The sequence below is a fragment of the Camponotus floridanus genome, unplaced genomic scaffold (genome assembly GCF_003227725.1).
Source record: "Camponotus floridanus strain SB8 unplaced genomic scaffold, Cflo_v7.5 scaffold42, whole genome shotgun sequence".
Taxonomy (NCBI): domain Eukaryota; kingdom Metazoa; phylum Arthropoda; class Insecta; order Hymenoptera; family Formicidae; genus Camponotus; species Camponotus floridanus.
In genome coordinates, this window is record NW_020229570.1 from 1,650,475 (window position 1) to 1,674,014 (window position 23,540).

Sequence of the window (23,540 nt, forward strand, 5' to 3'; positions counted from 1 at the left end):
TTTAAATAACCCGAAGCGAACTAATTTTTCTGATGGCGTGAATAATGAAACAAAGAAGAAATTTTCTTAATAAAGAACAAAATATGTGCGTTGTTAATTAATAATTAAAAACGACTGGTTTGCTTAATGTATCTTACACAAATGTCATCGTAAAAAGCTCTGGGATTCTAAATTGGGATTCTAAACTGGGATTCTATATTCGACACACACACGATAATAGTTGCAGATATATTTTATACGTATACGTTTCCGCTATTTTAGGTGCTTTTATTGAACATGAAATACACTCATGTTTGTGAAATACGAGATAAACGAACTTCTTTATCATAGATTCAGCAGGGACTGAGAGAGAAATAGAATTTCATACAAATATAATTAATGACTTTCTCTCTCTTTCTCTCTCGAGCGCATTCGTGTAGCTGCCATGAAAAACATGACGTCAGCATGAAACACATTCGTTCACAATCCAACGAGTCACGCTTTGTACGGAGAAATCTCATTGTCGCTAGTACATATAGAACAACTATAGAATCGCGAGGGCGATAATATTACAATTTTTAGGGCAGAAAGCCCCTCTTTTTTCTGGCTTTTTCCTTCTTGCGGACGACGCTTTTTTTCTCCACGGAGAATCATTATTCGCTGGCTTATAAAAGAAAATTATTATTCAGTGGCAAGTCTCGTGATAAATTACCATTGTGCAAAGGGACGCGTAACGAGAGCAAGAGAAACTTTTGATAGTTACAAAGACAGAGACGCAGGAGTCAGGGCCTCCTTGTAGATATGTTTAAGTTTCCACGCCGCGCTGTGTCAAACTCAAATCATTAAGGAAATTCATATCAAAGTTCCATTATTACAACAGTGTCTCGCAGTGTATACGTAACTTTCTCTTCGAATTGTTAACTGAACTTGCTGCCACTCGTAATAACACGTATGAGCAGAAATCAGACTCTGAAGGTTGCTTAGAATACCATGAAAACATTTCGTTATCTCGATGATGAAATTGTACTGTACGTTCTCGCATAGCGAGATAAATACTTATCTAAGATACGTAGGAGTATTTATTCACTATTTCTCGCAATAATATTCCTCATTGGTTCAATTGTATTTAATTATGTTCTCCCTTTCTCGCGTTAATTCGTCTTAATTCCCGACGCTTTTATTATCCCGTCATTTTCGGTCGGCGACGAAGCCGCGATGAAATGCGGTTGCACCCGTTGAACTTCCGTCTTTTAGAGGGGATACGCAGAAACCCGCAGGGGTTAAGTACGAAGGTCGGTTTTCAAAAGAGCAGGAATCGTCGTCGTTGGCCGGGCGCTCTCGGTTACGGTAGCCAAGTTTCTCACTAAATTCACGAACTTTAACGGGTACGATTTGCTCGCGGCGTGCCAGGTAAGTCGTCGTTGCAGACGGCGTCGCGGAAAGCCAGAGGCGGTTACGAAGCGCGTGATAAATACCGGTGCATCCTGATGAAAGGACTACGCGACAAGGATAACTTTACTTTCGTTCTTGAGCTTGCGCGCCGTTCCGGAATGTGATTTCACACGAATCGGAAGAAACGTAAGAATCCCTTTTTGTAACTTCTCTTATTCTTCGTACTTTTGTACTTCTTTCAATCCATCGTTGGAAATTAAATAATATCTTCTTTAGCGCGAAGGAATACTTTTCAAAATATATATCAAGAGATCCTTTTTCCACACACAAAAATTCTAGCTTCTTCGATATAATACCCATAATATGTAATATTATATTTTCTGTAAACATATCGTACTTTATTAAAAAAGTATACATAATGAAAATGAGATAGAAGAAATCTGAGACGGCACACGGGTTAATAGATACATTATAGAGACATTACTATCAAAACTTTGCCAGAAGACATATTGTATTTCATAATGGAATAAGGTAAAAAAACTTAGAATAATTTCGAATGAATTTATCAGTTTAATGGAAATTTTCAAATTGACATTAAGATAAATTTATGATTCTTTAAAAATTCTCAAGCTATTTTTGCTTGCAATATATTTTCTAATTTTTATTTAAGAGATATTAATAACTTTTAAGATTAGTGCGTTCAATTTTTTTATATAATGTCGGATTACTATCATTTTGATTCTAGTTTTCTTTAATATCTCTTTTATGTAAAAATCTATTATTATTTAGTATTAAAATTCCCTTGTTTAAGATTTTTTGCCTATTCCTGTTTGCCCGCAAATATTAAAATATAAATATTTGTATGACTTGTACGTTCTACGAGATTTATTTGTTATATATAATTTTTTCCGAACACAATTGTGTCTATCCTATTTTCAAGCTCGCGAACTCACATTATCGCAAACTCATGTACACATTTATTTGCCAACCTGATACATCGATTTCGATCACAATCTTTAGATGACTAAACGTAACTGTCTGCATTTCAACCAACAAGCACGGGGATTTATCGAGCAGGATGTTGAACTTAACCCCGTGTTGACCAATTTTAACCCTCACTACCTCGTTACCGAGTGCCTCGAGGTACGTAGACCAGAGGGCTTACGAAGAAGTTGGTGGAACAGAGTTGCATCTACCCTTAACTTTGCCACGCTGACGTTACGCGATATTCTCTCGAGCATATAGCTCGAGGGAATGGAAATATAAATGAATGGGTCGGAAAAATTATAGGTCGATAAATGATAAGTGATGATATCAATAATTTTAAAGAAAACTTGCCAATATTATTAACTGTGAGGAAAATAATTTTTATGGCTGTTATTCGTTCCTCTTGCTTATTTTAAAACATTAAGCAATAATAATTTATATTATTTTTATGGCATCGCTTCCTAAAGAAGCTTTCTGAAAAATTCTCAATTCGTATGTTGATAAAGCTTTCAAAACTCAATAAAAATGTTGTAAACTTTTGATTTTCTTCGAATCGATATGGAAGCTGTCTTGTCGTTTGTTACATTAATACTTATGTAAATTTCATTACTGCTATCATTACTAGCGATTTTTTTTAATCATTTATATGTGACTATTCTTTACACACATACACATGACTCTTCGTCGTTAAAGACGTCACTCCAACTAGTTATTCCAACGTGACGTATCTACTTTATTCTGCTTTTAAGATTCTGATCCGCTGTCTTCCTCCCCTCGGAATTTCCCATCCCACATCATCTGTCAACGCTCGCACTCCTTTTGCGTGCCCACCAGCCACAGATAACCAGCTTGGCCGACATCCAAAGCCAAACGGGGGCTGCATTCCAATAAGGCTTTTCACCCTCTTGTAACGTGGTCCGTGTAAAAAGTAATATATGTATACGCGGCGGGTGCTACAACATGAAGTGCGTAAAAGTATGTGAATATAAGGGTAACTTTGGGGGATTTCGCACTCTGGGCGCCAAGAAATTTATATCGCTGCAACAGCACGTCCAATATCTAAAATCGATTTACAATCCAACGTAGCAACACATCAAATGTCGCTTCGGGATTCTAATGTTTTTTTAATCATGTTTCTTCGTCGTAACATAAAATGACATGTGCACAGCGTGGCACTTTTGGAATTTTGTTGTGTATAAATGTTAAATATACGTAGTGTAATGTGCCAAATTCACGTTAACTTAATGATAAAATTGCTAGATAGAAATATAAATTATAAACAGAATCATTTAAAAAGATATAAAAAATAAGATTTTATTAACGGCTTGAATAATATTTTCATGCTATCAAAATAATATTTTGATACGATATTTGTCTATAAATTAATAGCATAATACGTAAAATAATAAGAATATATAACAGAATAAGAATATATATAACAAAAATATTATAACTGCGTTAATTTCGAATATTAAGAATATATGCTACTTTGATTTTTCTCGTCTCCAGAACATTTATTTAGCTCGAAGTTTATTCGTTTAATTACTACTGAACATAGAACCGTATTCTATTGTAAGGGATCGAACGTGCAACGTATACGAAAAATGTGGATTTGACCAGCTAACAGTAGCAACTTTTTCTAAAATAATCAATTTAAGCTTGTGCCAAAAAGTATCACTAATTGTAAATGAAAGAAACAAATTTAGTAATAACCTATTTTCGATACTTGTATGTGTAGTGTTATAAACATTAATTTATCGAAACGGAACAGATTAAATATTATAACTATTGAAATGTTATTTACAATTATATATAATACTTAATTAATTAATTTATATATACATATATCCATAATTTTTTTCCAATATTTTTAGTAGACTTTTGTAACTAAAAAATAAATCTCTAAATCACACATATATATGAAGGCAGTAATTAGTAGGCAGCAAGTGATGAATCTAAACGTTTATAAAATAAAAAGTATTTTCGATCAATTCTCTTCCATCTCAGAAATCAATCCGTTAAAAAAAGGTCTTTGTCACGGACGATTAATGGCTACAAAGTAAAGCGTCATTGCTGGCGCCGCATTGTGATAATTTCATAGAGAATATTGTCAAACGTCGGAACTTAACGACCTGATAGTAAAATCGAATCGAACGTGACCGTCAATGTGTCAGCGCCCTGGAAGCGGAACCTTTACGCTGTTTGACAGGTTCTCACGCCAGTTCCTCTCTTTCTCTCTTTTTCTCTCTCTGGTGAAGCAAATTTTTTCACTGGCACGCAATCACGCGGCGCTATCCACTTTCGCAAGACAATTATCGCGCTTCAATCGCGATTTCGTCGCGGTCGATTCGTTGACGAGCGATCGGACAGAAAGGTCAATCGGAGAACAGCTCGAACGGAAGCTCGAACGGAAGCTCGAACGACGTCGGATTATGCGGGTCAATAATTAAATCCATACTTCCTCTCTGGCATGCGCGAGGCTTCTCGTGAATTTTCAAAGAACGCGAGAAAAGCAAGCAAATTATGCATCAAAGCGAAAAGTGAAAAAAGAAAAAAGAAAGAGACAGAGAGATTTAGAGAAATATGTATGTGTGTACATGTGTGTATGTGCGAATGTATGTATGTGTGTGAAGGAATATGAGAGCAAATATGGAAAACAACGAGATTTGAGTCGGTAGTTTCCGAGATAATAGAAACCGTGTTCAGCGAGCCTACATTATTTCGTGACGCGTTATTATTATGCCCAAAACAAATCTATCTAGTTCGCTACCAATTCCACTAGAGAATAAAATGTGTTCATCTTGATGCGTTGAATACCGACAATCATACTCTGACTTGATTGAGAAAGTAGGATTATGTTTGCTTAAAATCTGTGACACACAATTCTGTAATGAAATTTAAATGAGATCAGAATAATCAATCGCGGTATATACAATTCATTAAATTCACAGAATCTGATATATTATTTCATATATTATTTTATAATCCATTTACGTATTAAACACGTTAAAATCAGAATTTAATTATATATATTTGTGTGAATTTCTTTGTTAATATAGAGTAAAAATAAAGAATAAGATATGTTATATCTATCTTTTCTTACATATGCGATTTCATTAAACCATATAAAACGATGTATGAGTCATTATTAGACTAAAACACAAGATAATATGTATATTATATAAAATTAAAATAGAATATTTATCTTTTAATAAAATTATAGACAATTATACAAATAATTGATTTGCTTTTTTGAAAATAAGTAAAAACATGATTTAAAAGAGGTATAAGGTAAAAAATTTTTTAAAGCTTTTTTAAAACTTCCATATCCATCATTAAAATTGATCTAATTCTGCCATACTTAAGATACAAGTAAACAATTTTAAAACTTTTCACTTAAATCTGACAAAAACTTAAATCTAGTTTATCTTTACGGTTTTCATCTCATTTCTTCTCATTCTATTTTTAGAATTACTCTATCATATCTGTCATATTTATTGTAATTATATAACAATCTTTGTTAATCACACAGTCTCCTTTCCATAATTTGATTATTAAATAATTTATAATTTCAATAGCAGAATTATAAATTATATGTAAATTCACGTGAATAAAGCGGCCCGGGGCACTTCGATTTTTTCAACCGCCTGCGTTTTAGTCGCGATAAAGAAGAAAAAAGAATCTGAGACAAAAGCGGAAAAACCGCCAGAAGCTTGAGGGAAGGGAAAATATAAGAAAAGCATGCGGGACTATGGCATACTTGCGGGTGAAGAAAGAGCGAAGATGAGAGACGGAGGAAAAAAAAGATAGAGCGAGCGCAGCACCGGATACGGAAATGGCGCAATGTCCCGCGGGATATGCGCCACGATTGTTTTGGCCAAGCTCCCATTTCTACGGCTTTATGGGCAACGAGCGGAATTTGTGGCGTTCCGTATATAGAGCCACGCAACGAGCGCCGGCACTTTTGCCTCTTCGTGGGTCGCGGCCGCATCGCCATTAGTTACAGACCCGCTGACTCTTCCCTCTCACTTCCCCTTCCTCCCCCCCCTTCTCTCACTCACCCTCGTTTTCATCCCCGCCGCACAATTGTTCTTCTTATTTTCCAAAGTTGTGCCGAGAAAGAGAGAGTTGCTGGGCTACCGCGACCGACCGCCGCCAGCTTTTTCCACTGGCCGCGCCTGGTACAATGGTTACACCGTTCTTTGTATCGGCGCCAGGATCGACGTGGTGGATACCGCTCGAAGTTGCTCCAGTTCAAAGTTGAAGCCCATTTTTTCTTTTATCAACCTGAGGCGGGATTTTACCCTTTGACAAGGGGTTAAAGTACGTCGGCAAAAAATATCATATCATTTCTCGGACACCTCTCCGGCGGTCATTAAAATAAATTGAAGGCAGAATTAACAGATAGAAAAAACTAATGTCAGGACTCATTAATATGTATTTTAATAAAATTTTTACAAAAATGACTCGTTAATGAAATTTTCGCATGGGATTTTAACATACGCCAGTTTATGATAAAAAAGTTTATAAATTCTTCTCTCTGTCTCTTTAATGACAGGACCATTGCTATTTATATAGAACAGCGGATATAATACTGAATGTATCACTCTCTCAAAAGCATGTAATTATTTGCTGCTATTATTTTTTTCGAATGTCTTTAGCTTGCAGGAAATTAAAATTTTATTTGTCAAGTTGTCTAATGAATTTCAAAAATGTACAATGCCAAAGAAAATCTTACTTTTAAATCGGGGAAATAGGGGAAGCTCATCACTGTTACGTCTATCATTAATTTTTGAAAATTACACTTTATATTATTTTGAAAATAATCCGTTCAGTTAAATCTCTCGACTAAACCAGAAACTACATCGATCTCTCCCTCGCGTAATAAACATGTTGACGTAAAACTTGGCAAAGAGAACTCGCTTTGTTTCTGGAAAGAAGATCGCGGTAACGATGTATGCGAGCGGTAAACTGGTCTTAATTTGGTTAAACAATTTCTCTGTCTCCCTCATTCTCTCGCACTTGCTTCACTGTTGACGCGAGTAAACATGCAATATGAGATGCACGTTGTATACAAGCCTTTCCCTGGTTGCTTTGCAATCTCGAGGAGCGCATTCCTCTTCCTCTCTACAAGATGCACTTGGATTAAACTGCAGCGGTAGATCTCTCTTCTCGCTGACCAGCAATATATCTCTTCGGTCATAATATATTATGCATGCGCGATCCGAGATTCCGCGGATTCCTGGGGTCCGACCTCTCAGTCTCTCTCTCCCTCTTTCTGTCTGTCTCTCTCTCTCTCTCTCTCTCTCTTTCTTTGAAAACCTCCCGAATATTACGCCACAGCTATATTAGGGTGCTTGGATACTTTGATCTAAGACGGTACCGAAATATCTCGATAGAGCTCAGCGAGTTAAACGGAGGAAAGGATAACAAGCTGAATTGCGGGTTGTGCGGGCGCGAGAGATTGTGTAATATCACGTGCGAATATGTGCTACAGATTAAAATTCCAGCTAAATTGAAATGCTTGCGCGTGTAGTAATGCAACACGAAACAAATGTGATTATATGTTATAACGAAGAAAGAGAATATTTGTTATTAACTCGTATTAACATAATGTTGCTAAATAACACTATAAATTAAATATTTGTAATTTCACGTCGAGAAATCTCTGCGAGAATATTAATGTACATGAATATATATTCAAAGAGAGGTATCGCAATCATTATGCGATTTTGCTATTAGATGGCAAATGAACATTGGCCTGGAATTGAGCAAATGTGAGTAAAGCTCGTTATATCATATAATCGAACTTTAATGTATAATATTGACGCGATGATTCTAACGTAATAACTATGTTTGTGTCATTGAACAGAATATATTATACAATCTAACCAGTCTTAGGAGATTGGCTTTGATGTCTAAGGAGGTTAATAGCATGTATTATTAGTATATTATGCTGTGTTTACGTGGTACATGCAGAGACTAATTAAGTTCCTATACAGATTTAATCGATCTCTAGCTTATCGTTGTACATTCTGCAATTATCTATTTGATTAGTTTATTAATTTGATTTTCTTCAAAGATAATCTTGTAATTATACATTAATATTAATATTATTTTTATTATATATAAACATATTTCTTTGTTCAATCTATTCTATATTTTATCTATTCGAAAACTTTATATTTTATATCAAATTTTATTGACGAATCGATTATTTATAAATAATTTTTAGAACAATATAATTTCACTGTGCAATGAGAGGAGATAATTTATATATTTATTTAGTTATTCTGCACAAATATTTAGTCACATTAATATTTTGTTTTGTTTTTACTGTCATTTCATTTTTTACTGTCATTTAAATAAAAAATTTGTTTCAAAATTTGGATTATCCGAGCAATTTGAACAATTGAAAATTCTAATCTCCTTGATCAAATGAAAATTGAACGTGATATTTATTATAATTTGCATGTAACATTGTTAAAAGAATCTTCTTGATTAAAAAAAAATCAAACTTTTCGGGGTTAATCACAAAATCACCAGAGTTCAGTTCGATAAATTATAACAATCGTAGTATCGAAAGATTGCTCCAATATCTTCGTTCTCTTTCATTTGAAATTCCTCGTTAGAGATCGGAGTGACAGCGAAGGGCTATTTCACGTCGAATCGAGCTTACCCTCGTCAAGCCTCATCGTCTATATTCAACTGCCTGCCGAATTGGCTCGACTTCATGAACAGTCGAGTTGATGCGACGTGTACTCGGGGTATTTTTCGCGACTCGAAGAAGCAGAGACAAGCACGATTTCCATAATCGATCCCAGGAAGAAAGCGCACGCTTTGGTCGGAGGAGACTTTTACTTCGCCGAGGGATCGGCGCCTTGTTTCTTTTCTCGTTTTGAGATACCGCCTTCTTTTCCCCTCCATCAACCCGTGCGCTTTTTCCCAATTTTCTTCGGTTATTTCCCGGGAGAAAAGTCATCATCCCCCGATAAAAATTTCCAAGATCCATGACCGTATGTCCTGCACCGATTATTTGAGTTCCGACCAAATTACGATTTCCGATCAAGTGTCTCAACCATAGTTTCTTTTTCCCTTTCGCTTTCCTTTTTATCTCTACCCCCTCGTAAAAACGATATAACATAAGGCAACGACAGCTTGTTAAAACTGGGAGCAACAAGGAATTGACAACTACATATATAAATTATTGATATTTACATTTATCAAGATTGAGCGTATGTATGTATTTCTAATAAGTGTTGTGAATTATGTAGTATGGTTTATGTTTATATTAATAGAAAATTATGTTAGACTATTATACGAAAAAATATCATTTTTATAATGTTAATTTTTTAAATAAAATTATTTTTAAAATATATGTATCTAATAATTAAATACTTATCTATCAAATATCGAGTATATTTTATTGTTTTTTTTCTCAATCTTTGTTATTATTGGAAATTTTTACATATTTTTTCATATCTATCTCTCTATCGCTTTAAATTTTTTTTATATTTTCGGTCATCAAATTTCTGTATTGTAATCATGCATATCACTTTTTTTCATTGCTTTGTACACGTTAAACTTTATTCTATTCAAATATTTTTTTGAGTTTTTTTTCTATTTTGTTGTTTATGCTTATACTATTTTAAAAGTTACTTCTAGATTTGTAATAAGCGAAAAAAAAACATTCTTTATTTTTATATATGCATTTAAACTAATATATATAATTTAACGCATGTGCAGTTTAAGTTATCATATAAACAAACAAGATGTGTTCGCGTTATTAATGAAAAAAATAATATATATATAAATAATTACTCACTGCGAGATTACTGCACCTCGTTCAATGCTCCTCCTAGGCCTGCTCCTCCTTTCAGGTTATCAAGGTTTGTTCCACTCACTCCTGAAAATATAATATATTACAATTCATTACTATTTATTATACGGCACCATAAGAATAGACGCGCAACACTTTGCATGGCACTTCTGAGCTAATTAATACGTGAGAAACTATTTACGATATCTTGGATAGCTTCCCTTTCAGGATAAACCTTTCAAGTACTCAGGTACTTTCCCATCTATGTCAAAGTGTATCCATGAGAAGGTTATATTATATAATTTTGTAATATATATAATATAATTTATAATTTATCTTATAATTAAGCAATTATACATATATTGCAACCTTTTTTTATTGATATAAAGAAAATATAGATAACATAATTTAAAAAAACACCACAATTTACTTCGCCTAATAAAATATCTCCTTAATTATAAAATAAATTATAAGATATATATTATATCTTATAATTATATATTATATATTATAAATTATAAGATATATATTATATATTATAAATATTAATTATATAGTATAATTATCGAATTTTATACTTATATTTTACAATATAATATGTTATTATCGCGAAGATAGCAGCAATTCAATCTTATAAATAATAAATAATAAATTAAATCATTTAAAAATTATTCATTTCAAGATTATTTTGCTATCGTCCAAATCCAATACCTTTCCAGACTTCCTTTTCCATTTTTATTTATATAGTTTATTATTTTTTATTGCATTCACACGACATTCGTTAGAGAAAACACAATTAATTGTAATCATTTTTTGATACAATACAAATCGTTAATTACTAATTATAATAAACGTAAAAAATAATCGTTTTATCGAAAGATAATTCAGTATTACATAAAGCCGTAACATTTTTGCTCATATGTCCACAGAATGACAGAGACAATAATATGTTAACGCCACCAGCCAAAGCTCGTATGATATTAATTTATTGTCGCTTCAAAAAGTTAATATTTTATAGTACATATAAATTCACGCTGAATATATTCGTTATGCACTAGATTTCAAATTAATTTTGTTAGAGAATAAACTCTATCATATATAAAATATAATATTTATGTTAAATATAAAATTTACCACATTTTGATTAAAAAACCTATTTATTATTTTCTCTGACTTATTATATTAATGCGATCTATACAATATTGACTCATGTATTTATATTATATTATATTTTATAATTAATTTATTGACCTGTAATTTAATCATATTGAAATTATACTATTAAAACCTATAAACTATACTATTAAACCTTTTAATTGGAAATACAATAATAATGATATTTGAACTATTCTTACCGCATCTATTACAGTAAATGATAAGGTAATAAATTATAGATTAACTACAAATTAACCGTATTAATAATTTCGATGTATTAAATAATAATTAGAACAGAGCAATGTGGAAATTCATAATAAAATTAAATTCATAATATATTTAATATATCTTTATTTCAAATTTTTATTTTAAAATACGTTAAAAATTACGTATAAATATATCCTCATATTGAAATTTTATGTATGTATATACATTTTTATTAAAGTTTTTTATAATAATAATAAAATTTTGTTATAAAAAAATTGCTTAAGATTATCTTAGTTTTAGATCACTTATAATTCTCACATTATTTAATATTGTTTGCGACTCTTTCATTTTATCCTTTTTTATCCTCTTTTAATCATCATACCTTTTTTTACATATATTTTTCATACATTTAGAAACAGCAATTTTATAGCCATAAAATAGTTACTATATTTTTTAACAATATATTTAATTTTGCAAAAAACATAAAAATTTAGTAAAAGAGATTTATATTTGTATATATGATATTTTAAACAACATATGAAATTAGAACATCAATATGTACATTCAATTCTTATTTCTATGCTGTCACTTGAATTTAGATCACTAATTAATGATTGAAATTGCTATATGTCTATATCAAACAGTAACTATTTCAGGAAATATCAAATTATTTATTAATACGTGAAATCATCTTTCACGATATATGAATGTTTTATTTTAGAATATGAAATAGATCTTTTATTATAGAAAAATCAATTTACTGTATTTCCAATTTCCAAGTCTCACTCATATCAATTATATATAAAATACAAATTGAAATACAAATTGAAATACAAATTTTTAGATTCTACAGATTATTTGCACTTATAATTGTATTTTTATCAATTATTATTTTTGCAAAAGCTATTATTACAAATATATACATATATATTACACAATTCATATTAATGTATTAATATATTATACAGTATATTAATTTTTAATATATTATATAATATATCAATTTTTAATATAATTTCAAAGATAGAAAATCCATAAAGAAAAGACGCAAAAGATAGTAAGAAAATCACGAATTGCGGGATGTTTTCTATGAAAAGATGTCTGACCGTTTTCATGTTAAAAAGAAACCTAGATTTTTGCTTTCTTGAAAAATCGGATTTGTGTCAAAACGTATCATAAAGGGTTCCAAAACGACGACACTCTGAAAACACATCGTCGCACAGAGAAAATAAATGGAATGTCGTGAGCAGTGAAGAACCTCAGTAGTCATCGACATGCGTTATCAGACAACTGTCGCCTCGTTCTCTGATCAATTCTTATTTGTTTCTTCGAGATCTACCCTGGGAGTTCCAATAACTGAATCTAGCTATCTTGTACATTTTTTGACCTAATTTCTTGATTTCTTGATTTCAATTGTTTTTGTGCTGATATCAGAATTCTGATTCAAACACATAGGGAGTACATTTAAGAACGATTAATTACAATTTTCAAGTAACGTTTACGCACTTTAGATATTTGTGTGGCTGTTATATTATTAAAATGAATATTTGAAGAAATCAAGAATAATTAATTGATTGATCGTTTTACATTATTCTTTAAAATTTTTAGCTAATATAATATTAATTTTTGTAATGCTTAATTGCCCTGTATAATCTAACAAAAGTCTAATCATCCTCACATTTAGGACAAAATTTATATTTTAGGAAAAAGAAGAGATTGTAATATTCATTCTAATTGCTTCCAAAGTTATGTCTCACATTGCATAATATATCCATTTTACTCTTTTAACGACACTCACTTACATTTTCGTGAAAATCATCGTCGAAAGGTATTTTCCGGCATACAATTTTCGCGTGGCTCTAAAGGTAGTCGCGATGCATTAGAAAAAAGGAAAGGAAAAGTAAGAGAAACGACTTCGGGGTAGATGAGTAAAAAGGAAAGAAGAAGAGAAAAATATAAGAGAACGTCAGTAACGACTAACGCGAGAAGAGAAGGACGGCATCTTTTAGTAATTACCCGCCTCCGGAGGGCGCATTACTCTTTGTCGGCCGACATACCTTGGATCTTATCGTTGTTGAGAGAGAAAGAAAGAGAAAGCAAATAGTAAAGTAAAGGATAGAACCTGTAGAACCGGAAACCACTTTTGTACAATGGAATGAGGAGTCAGGCAAGGGGCAGAGGTCGGTTGCAGTCTCTACTGTACTGGGCGAAATTGCGTCGGACGACATTTTCATCCGCACCCTTGTCTATTTCATGAATGCGTATTTCGTTTTATAATAACAATAATTTTGCAGTCGTTTAAATCACGGTAAATAACAAAAATCCAAATTTTATTATTTTATTAAAATATTGAAGCAAATATGAAACTATTAATACTTAAATTATCAATATTTCACATCAATAACATAAGCTACATAAGCTACATAAGCTCGATAACATTTATTTTTATATTTTACATCAATAAAATTTTATCGATGAAATTAAATAATAGTTATATTTTTAAATAAAATATACAATTTCGATATCTCATTCGAAAGTAGAACATTCAGTATAGTACGTGTTTATATTAGAAGAAAGTCAGAATTATCCTTAAGTTTTAAGTACATCCTAAATGTCCGTGCAAAATCTGCGAGAAACTATAAGAGGATAGCTTTCATCCGAACACTGCTATCATTACCGAGAAATGCCAGCTCGTAGCTATTCACGTTTTCAGCGTCCTTCGTGTGTAACCTCCGATAATGAGATCGTCGCAGGGTGATTGATCATATTATATATGCACCGTCATTGATCTTTAATAGTGGATGCGACAGCAAGTCTTAATCTTGCAAGATGTTCTATATGAATGACAATGAAATGTCAAAAGCGAAAGATTAATAACTTTCAAAATTAATTTATTCAAAAGTCGATGCAAACATCCACTATTTCCTTAATTTAAATTCAGAGTCAATAAAAAAATAGTAAAAATAATTATCAAAACATAAATTTTAGTGAATTTATTTTTATTGCATTGTGTAAAAATTTTCTTAATAGCATGTGTCATAGAGCGTCTCTCTCTCTCTCTCTCTCTATCAATGCAATTTATAAAATATATTATCTACATTCGTCGTAAATCTATTAATCCATATAATAATATGATATTTTACAAAATATTTATATGTATACTTCGATATGTAGATAAAATAATTTATTTTTATTTTATAAAAATAATGTATTACAAATTAAAGGCATCATACATATAACTGACGCATTCATGTAATCTTTAATATCATAAAATATATTTGACAGAGAAAGAAAGAAGAAATATTAACATAACACATTATATCTAAATATATAATATTACTATATAATATTACTTACATAAATATTATCATAAATCACATAATATATAAGTTTTATAGAAAAATAGCTATCTTTACGAAAAATAAAAACAAGAGACATTCTTCGGACACATATCACATTTTTAAGATAACACAGCGCATACTTGTAGATAAAAGCAAAATTGTGCCAGACTTGACTGCTGATGCAACAAGTAGTACAAGTCAGTATCGGGAGGGACACCGCAAATCTTCGTGCGGTATATACTTCTGACGTACACATCTCGTGTCACTGCGAAATCTCAGGGATAAAAGTTCAGGAGGGTTGAGCATTTTTATTGTCGACGAATTCTGCCAGTGGCGTTACTCCTCTGCAGCCGTATAAAAGCGCATGCGTTTTATGTTGCAAGGATTTTTCATAAAGTAGAAATCCATTCGCAGTTATAATTCATTAAATATTTTCCATTAGCTATCTTGTATAAAATATTAGTCAATTAAATATTATAAAAAAGTAAAACTTTTATTTTATTCATTTATAATGCTGAAATTAATATTCTGTGTCATTTTATTTTTTTTACATTGCTTTTATCATTGTTAAATTAATATTCATGAAGCTACCATTTATCTTAGTTCGATTATTATTGTCCGATTTAAAGGAAATGTAAATTCTCTAAATGGAACACACACACACACACACGCATACATACACTGTGTATAAATGAAATTATTTATAGCCGAGAAGAGAGTTACGAAAGTATCATTGATAATATAACAAAATTAAAACTCTCTCTATAAACACCAATGAGATCATGAAGTGTAATCAACTGCGTGATGTGAACAGCCAAACACATACCATTTTAGCTTCGTATAAACGAATTTACCAGCGGTGAGAGATTCTGAGCAATTCGTGTGAATAGTGTTCGATTATTAAAACGTGAAAAATAGATAAATATTTAACATCAGTCACTATTTAATTCTATGCAATAATATGGAATAAATATGCAAATTATTTATATGGCATGTATTGACAAATTATTTAACATTATTAATAAAATTAAAATATTTTAATTTATCTTTATAAATTATGTTTCACATTTATAATTCATATTAATATAGAGTACGAGTAAATATCGTGCGATATATATAAATTATATATTATTTTATTTTCATATATATTTTCTACAAGTTTAGACTGTAAAAATAATGTTTAATACTCAATATAAAGTGTTAGAAAAATAAGAGTTTCTATTAAATAATAATAACAAATATATGTACATATAATTAGAGAGTGAATCTGAGAAACAACACAACACACAGATCAATTTTATATTTTATAACAGAAATGTTACAGTAGACAAGAAACATTTATAATCAACATTAGTAAAACAACAAAAATGTTAAGTTTACATCGAAGGTGTGTAGGTATTATCGTTGTTTCTTATTATTGTCTTGGCAACATTTTCATTTGAAAGGAAAATTCGCTCTACGCGAGATTGTGCAATTGCAAATATAATTATTCATAGAAAAGAAGGTTTCATTTCATCACGTACATGTGACCTAGCACATTGAAAGCATTTTATAGCAAAGGCATCGCATAAAAAATTTTATCGGTATTCATTGTGCGCCGGACTACATTAAAGAAAAGAGATCAGAGAGACGTCAGAGAGATGTTGCATCCCTGAGGGAAAGAGTTGCACGATGCACGGATACGTCAGAATGTATCATATGTTGCGCTATTCCATATATGCCATTACTAGCGTCCGAGAGAAGTCCCTTCAGCTACAGACAGCTATACATATATATATAATATCCGGTCTTGATAACGATTGAAGACACTGGCGAGACTGCTCGTTTTAAGCTCACTCGCGCGTTCGTTTCTCTCTCGCATTTCCGTTCGTAGTCTCATTCCGCAAATGGAGGCGAGGTATTGTTTCCACACCGAGGCAAGAGACACCCTACGTGCCCCACACCTGAATGAATCGCGGCAAATCTGAAGTCTGAAAGCCCCCGTTTGTATCGCTCGCTACGCGTTGCATCACGCGGAATGCACCGGGGAATGCATCGCAAATAGCATACATGCAATTGCGCGTCACCGTAATGCGATCATATGTAAAATCTGGACAAAGATAGACGAAGTCCAGATAGATATTTATGGATATTTTGATGCGCACGTTTTGCATTATAGTAATATGTAATATTAAACGCGCATTTTTTTAGTAATTATTGATACAATAATATCTAATATTACACCATTTAATGTAAGATAATTTTCAATGAGAGATTTTCACAGTTTAATAAGAAATTTTCATTTTAAAAACCTTTGTTTTTAAATTCTCAAAAAAATATCATAGAAAAATATTACAGAACATTTTTATACAATTTCATAAATAGTTTCCCAAAATAGCTATTGCTATTATATTGTTGCTATTTAATTGATTTTTAAAATGTGTAACACTATCATCGCATGTTAAATAGAATAAAAGTAAAATAAAAATATTTTTTTTTAATTTTATTCACTGTTATATAAATATTAATATAGAGTGTTTTACGTTTTACATATGTATATGTATATGTATATATATATATATATATATATATATATTTTCGTTATCATATAAATGGTGTTCACCAATATGATTAAAATGTGTCATAGAGTATATTTACAACTCTCGTTTTACGTGTGAAAATAATTTATAGTCAATAAATTGTGTGTAAATAAATCTCGGGAAAACGGTTCGTATTCACGTAAACAGTTCGATTTATCACAAATTGTCTCATCAGTTCCATATATTTGCATATATGCATAAATCACTATTAAAATTTATATCTCACTCTTATAAAAAAATGTGGTGCGACCATAGCTCTGTATTTATCTAACTATTTACACAGTAATATTTTCCGATAAAGTAATTTGTGTATGTGCGTCAAAGAGAGAGAGAGAGAGAGAAGATTTTTCATTTATATTATTGAGATCATATACATAATGATTATCAAGCTTAATTACAATTGTCACGTATTAAAACAAAAATAATATAATAATACGGTTATTTTTTATAAATAAACTAATCTTAATTAAAAACTTTCATTATTTCTGTAAGAAATAAGTACGGAGGTAGAAGCGACGTGACTTTACTTTTTTGTGTTCACTGTCACGTAAACTTTTAATTATTACTTTATCCTATAAATTATAAAATCAGCTGCCACGAACTGGAGAGAGATCTGTAATTTTCTTATCTCGCGTTCTCTTTTACTTACTTCTAGTCTTTGATCGACTCTTATAATCCAGTATTTTTTTTTCTCTCAAAAGCAATCTAATTGCAAAGCTTCCTGGCATGTAAGACCTAAAAAAAAAGAGGTGTTCACATTTCTTGTGTGCTCTAACAAAGAGAGAATGCATTTTATTGTTCTCGTTAATGCACTTTTATATCGCGGTAGTAATAAACTGGCGCAACATCACTCTAATAATCCTTACCGTAATAATATTACCTAGCGAAACATGCGCAGATGGTAAAGTTAACGCTAATTGGATGCGCGTTGCTGTTGCTTTTCGCGTAATCCTAATTGATCTCGATGATGTACTTTCGAATAACTTTAAGCGAGAAATATCACCAATTAATATAAAAAGAAACAGCAGAGCTAGCAAGTATTTGCTGCAATGATAGCTTACAATAATTCATACATTTATGTATATTTTAATATATCGGAAAAAATCGCATCATTAAAGAGGAGAAGAAAAAAAGGCGAAAAACAAGAAGCATGTTATAAAAGACATTTCATGCAGGCAGTCATCTACATTATGCAGTTTCATAATTCTAAAGTCCCGTATTAACATTTAAACATCTCTCTCTCTCTTTAATTCGTTTTTTTACAACGACCACAAGCAGCTTCCTTTTAATTTATCTCGGAATCTTTATTCCGCAAATATCTTGCACAAGTAAAAATCGTGAAAAACGCGGGAAGAAAAAAAGATAGGATATAAAAGGACAGAGGGCAGTATTACCTAATTCTCGTTCATTTTCACCAATCACGAAGCGACTGTCTTCTCCCATATTCTTAATTTACCTGCTATCTAAATCCGCCGTCTGGATCAACATCCAACACGCAGAGCCTGTGTCCCTGTACAAGGAGCGTCGTTAAATTCCCTCCTTCACAGTTTTATCCCCCTTCAGACTGTCGCTCTATCTGCAGTTTCCTCTCCGAGTCTTCTGACTCGTTCGTTTTCTCTTCTTTGCTTTCTCCCTTACTTTACGAAACTAAAAGCATCGTGTTTCTTATCTTAATTTTCAGCCTGAATCTCATGGCGAGACGTGACATTCCAACTTATGCCTTTCATTTCGCAATTTCCGAAGGTGGACGACACCTTTCAGAGATTTGAGAGAGAAAGAGATCTTTATCCGTTCAATAATATTAACTTTATTCAAAGCGTTCTATATTCTTATTTTTGAGATACTTTCGCGTACTTAACGAAATTTAATCTTCGTATTCGGCCAACTTCCATCGATCTGTTAAAAATATAATGAAGAACAAAAAAACAAAAAAAAGCCTATGAATCTGAAAAAGCAATTACCAAGAACATACAAGAATAAAGCAAACTCTTTTTGAGATTTTGGATATCAAATAAGTGCAATGCAAAATTTGAAATCTTTTGTTTTACATACTTATATACATATCCGATTTATTAAAATTTACGCGATTCATTATATTTAATAGATTAAGATATACAGATATATTTATATAAATATGTAATTATCATAAACTATATTACATACGAAGCGCTTTTATAAATTAAAAATTGAATACTTTTTCTGATTAAAAAAGAATGAATTAAGTCAAGGAAAACTTATTTAAAAAATTACAATTTAAGATTATTTATGAGAAATGAAATATTATTACAAAAAACACAGTTGCCTTAATACAGATATTAATAATCTAATGAATATATATAAATATATATACATAAAATATATTTACAAATATAAAAAACACCGCATTTTAAAAGATATCATATTTTATTTAAAAACTCTTTTGCTTGCATAAATAATAAATATTTTGCTTTAACTTCTTGTTAAATTTTTCAATATTTTTGTAAAAAATGTTATTTGTAGTCAGATTGATGCTAAGTTTAAGGCTACTATTGACCGCAACTTGATACAATACTTTCTCAGACACGAAAACTTTAAGAGGTCGATGATGCCCAGGAAAGCATTCCCGCATTTACGAGTTGCTCCAAGACAGCCGACAATATTTTACGTTGCAAGATTCAATCGCAAAGGAAATGACTGGCCCATTCAGATGACGTTCGCGATTTATTCACACAGTAAACAAATGTATACACTATGCTCTCTTACAAGCAAAAAATATAAAAAAATTAATAAATGAATTATTCTGAATTATTCTTTTGAAAATAGTACTATTTTATGTAATAAATTAATATAAATTATATAAGAAAAATATTTATTGCAAAAAAACTAAAATTTATATAATTTAAATTTGTATCATTTAAATAAAATCTGATACCTTCTATGAGTGTGTACACTTTTAATACATTCTATATAATAATTTATTCCTTTAAAATACTTTAAAAGGAGAGAAAGAAAGAGAGAAAAAAAAGAAAAAGAAGACTTTATATATATATAAATATATATACATATATGTGTGTATCTTTTGCAGGAAAATATATACATATATGTGTGTATCTTTTGTAGGAAAATAATATAGAATATTATATAATATATAATATAGAATATTATAAAAATCAATTATAAAACGTTGTATGTGTGTGTATGTGTAATAACATATGCTTCTTAACATTAATGCAATATAATTTTGATTAATAGAACTAACTGTCCGTTTGTCAACTACAGTTTGTTATGTCATCTTCTATAAAGAGAAATATATTATTCTGCTATGAAGCAAATAATGATGATATACTCTATACAATTCAGTTTCAGTCGGAGTCCTGTAATTTCACAGAATAATGTTTACATGTCATTCAATTGTAATCTCCAAGCACCAGTCAGAAGTAGTTGTAGTCATTGTAAGTTAGCTCGCCCACTAATTAAACTCGTCAGTACAGATCTAGCTTTAATGCACTTATGTTTATTATAAATCAAGCTGTTGATATGGCATGTATATAATGTGTCAAAATAATGACTCACATCTAATACACAAGTATTTACACATTCTGATGTACTATATAATATATTAAATGATCTATTAATCAAAAATTAAAACTGAAAATAAATTATATTCTTTATTAATAATATAATTAATAAAAAATATAATATAATACAATTTTAATTGAGATATTGTGTGTTAAGATAACATGTATTTTTAAACTAAAGAGTATATTTGAAATGACAAAAAAATTTAAGCTTCTTAAAATATTTTATTCGCGATAAAAAAATAACTTATAAAAAATAACAGAAATTGATAAATATAATTGTTTTATGTAATAAGTATATTTTGTATGTATCTCAGCATTGTTCTCGATAATAAAAATAAGCATGAATTAAACAGATTTAAATAATTTTTTACAGCAATAAATCAAAAACTAATCGAAAAGTTGACTCGACCATGTCCAATGTAACTTCGCCCAAAGTATTTATAAATCATCCGAGTTCTTTAAGACAATTTGCACACACTGTGACATATCGGCGATCAATTTTAAACCGAATCGTTTGAAAGATTTATGTATTAGAGATGATTCTTTTCTCGATATTCTAGAGTAAGACACGAAAATATTTACTATTCTTTCGTATCATCGTATAATCCGAGACATCATTTGTTTAAATATTGAAAAACCATTATTGTTACTACCGAAAAACCATTTTTGTTATTAACCATATATGTTACTACCGATGAAACATCGCAAAAATCACGTAATTATTTTTAGTTATAAATCAAAAGTTAGATTAAATTATGATTGTGTTAATCTCTCAATATAACTCTGTACAACTTTACAAGCAAGAAACAAAAATAGAAATAAAAATAAACAAACCGCAGCATATCGAATTCTGTGAAGATACGTTTGTACGTCTTCAAAAAAGTGCAAATATTGTCTAATAAAATAAAAAATCTAATAAAATAAAAAATCTAATAAAATAAAAAAATCACTCAAACATTCGTGCATATTTTGAAAAATAAATATGTGTATTTTCTTTCAAAGATTTTTCGAGAAAATAGAGTTTACTAGTTAAACAAATAGCGGATTTCGATATTCGCAACGGAATGACAAACGCAAATGTAATTATCTATTTCTATGGCGTTTCGTATTTAAATATTAAAGTGCCAATTAGTGAGTGTAGTATAATTGAATGGCATGCATACAATAGTTAAATGTGCGATTTATATCGTCTATCATATTTTACTGTATTGATAATTATATGAAGATACTAGTTATATCGATGATTCTAGATTTGACACCCTTATACGCTAGCATCCCGTTAGCGAAACGTAATTACGAGACACCCATCGCGCGCTAACAAATTAGCTTGAGCGGTTTTTGTCGGGATCTGCCACCGATTGCAAATTCCATCAATCCGATATTCGTTATCAGCTCTATACGCGCGCGCGCGAACCTGGATTTCGCTTTAATGTAGGTATACATACACGGTAACTCGGACAGAATTTCTCATACCTTCGTCGCGTTACATTTCCTCGCGTCCGACGGCTGATCCGTGAAATTAAACTTGAACAGAATAAGACGAGTCGGCCTTTTTTTACCGAGTAATCTAACGTAACCATGCCTTTACAATAAAGTTTCTAATTACTCGATCACATAGGTAAAAAAAATTAACTAGAAAAAAATTAACCAGAAAGAGAGAGAAAGAAAGAAAATAATTTTAAAAAGTTGTCAAAGGTCAATTTAATTTTGAGGTTTTGAAATTTATCAATGAAAACTTAATCAATGTTTTATAACTTACATTTACTTTAAGACAAAATAATTACTTCAAAATAAAATAATTATTTTTCTTTTCTCCCATTAAATCTCTTAAATATTGAAATAAATGTCTCTTCTAAAAAATAACTATTTTCAATTAAATCTTTTTGTGAAAATTGTTACATACAAAAATAAACAAATTAATATCGATCAAAATGAAAATTTACTTCAATTTAATCTTATAATTCTTCGAACTTAAATAAAATAAAATAAAATAAAATATGCTTATACATAAAATGTATAAAATTCTTTCTTTTATTATTAAATAATAATAAATTTAAATAACATTAAATAATAATTTTACTGGATAATATTATATAGAATTACGCAACCTCAAATTTGCTTCTGTTGTCATTTCGATCGTCTACTTTTATAGCGTCAAACAGATTCGACGTAGATATTACGAAATTTGATTTCAATTAACAAGTAGATGATTTGCCTTTTCAAAGCGAATCGAGAGATGATTTCAATGACGTTGTTTCGATTACAATGCGCATTGATACGTGTTAATTTAGTTTAAAATTTCATTGAGACTGATTATTATATTTCGCACAGACATTGCCGCAATCAAACTCACTTGGAAGTTACAGTGCTAATCGGTCCGCGCACGAGCAGCAGTAGAAACGGCCGAATACGAAAGCGAGAAACGTTGACGCTATAATCGAGCGAAACTGGACTCTACCGCATTGCGTAAAACGCACTAATCAACAACCTGGGCGACATAGGAAATGGTAGAAGTAAACTC

General features: G+C 30.7%; 1 protein-coding gene across 1 annotated transcript in view; it reads right to left on the reverse strand.

The window, feature by feature from the left end:
• Window positions 1–23,540, reverse strand: part of LOC105254435 (igLON family member 5) — a 186,668-nt gene that overhangs the window by 149,499 nt on the left and 13,629 nt on the right. Inside the window, exon 3 of the mRNA XM_025411673.1 lies at window positions 10,184–10,264. The gene's annotated coding sequence lies outside the window, so the exon portion shown is untranslated. The remainder of the gene's footprint in view (window positions 1–10,183; window positions 10,265–23,540) is intronic.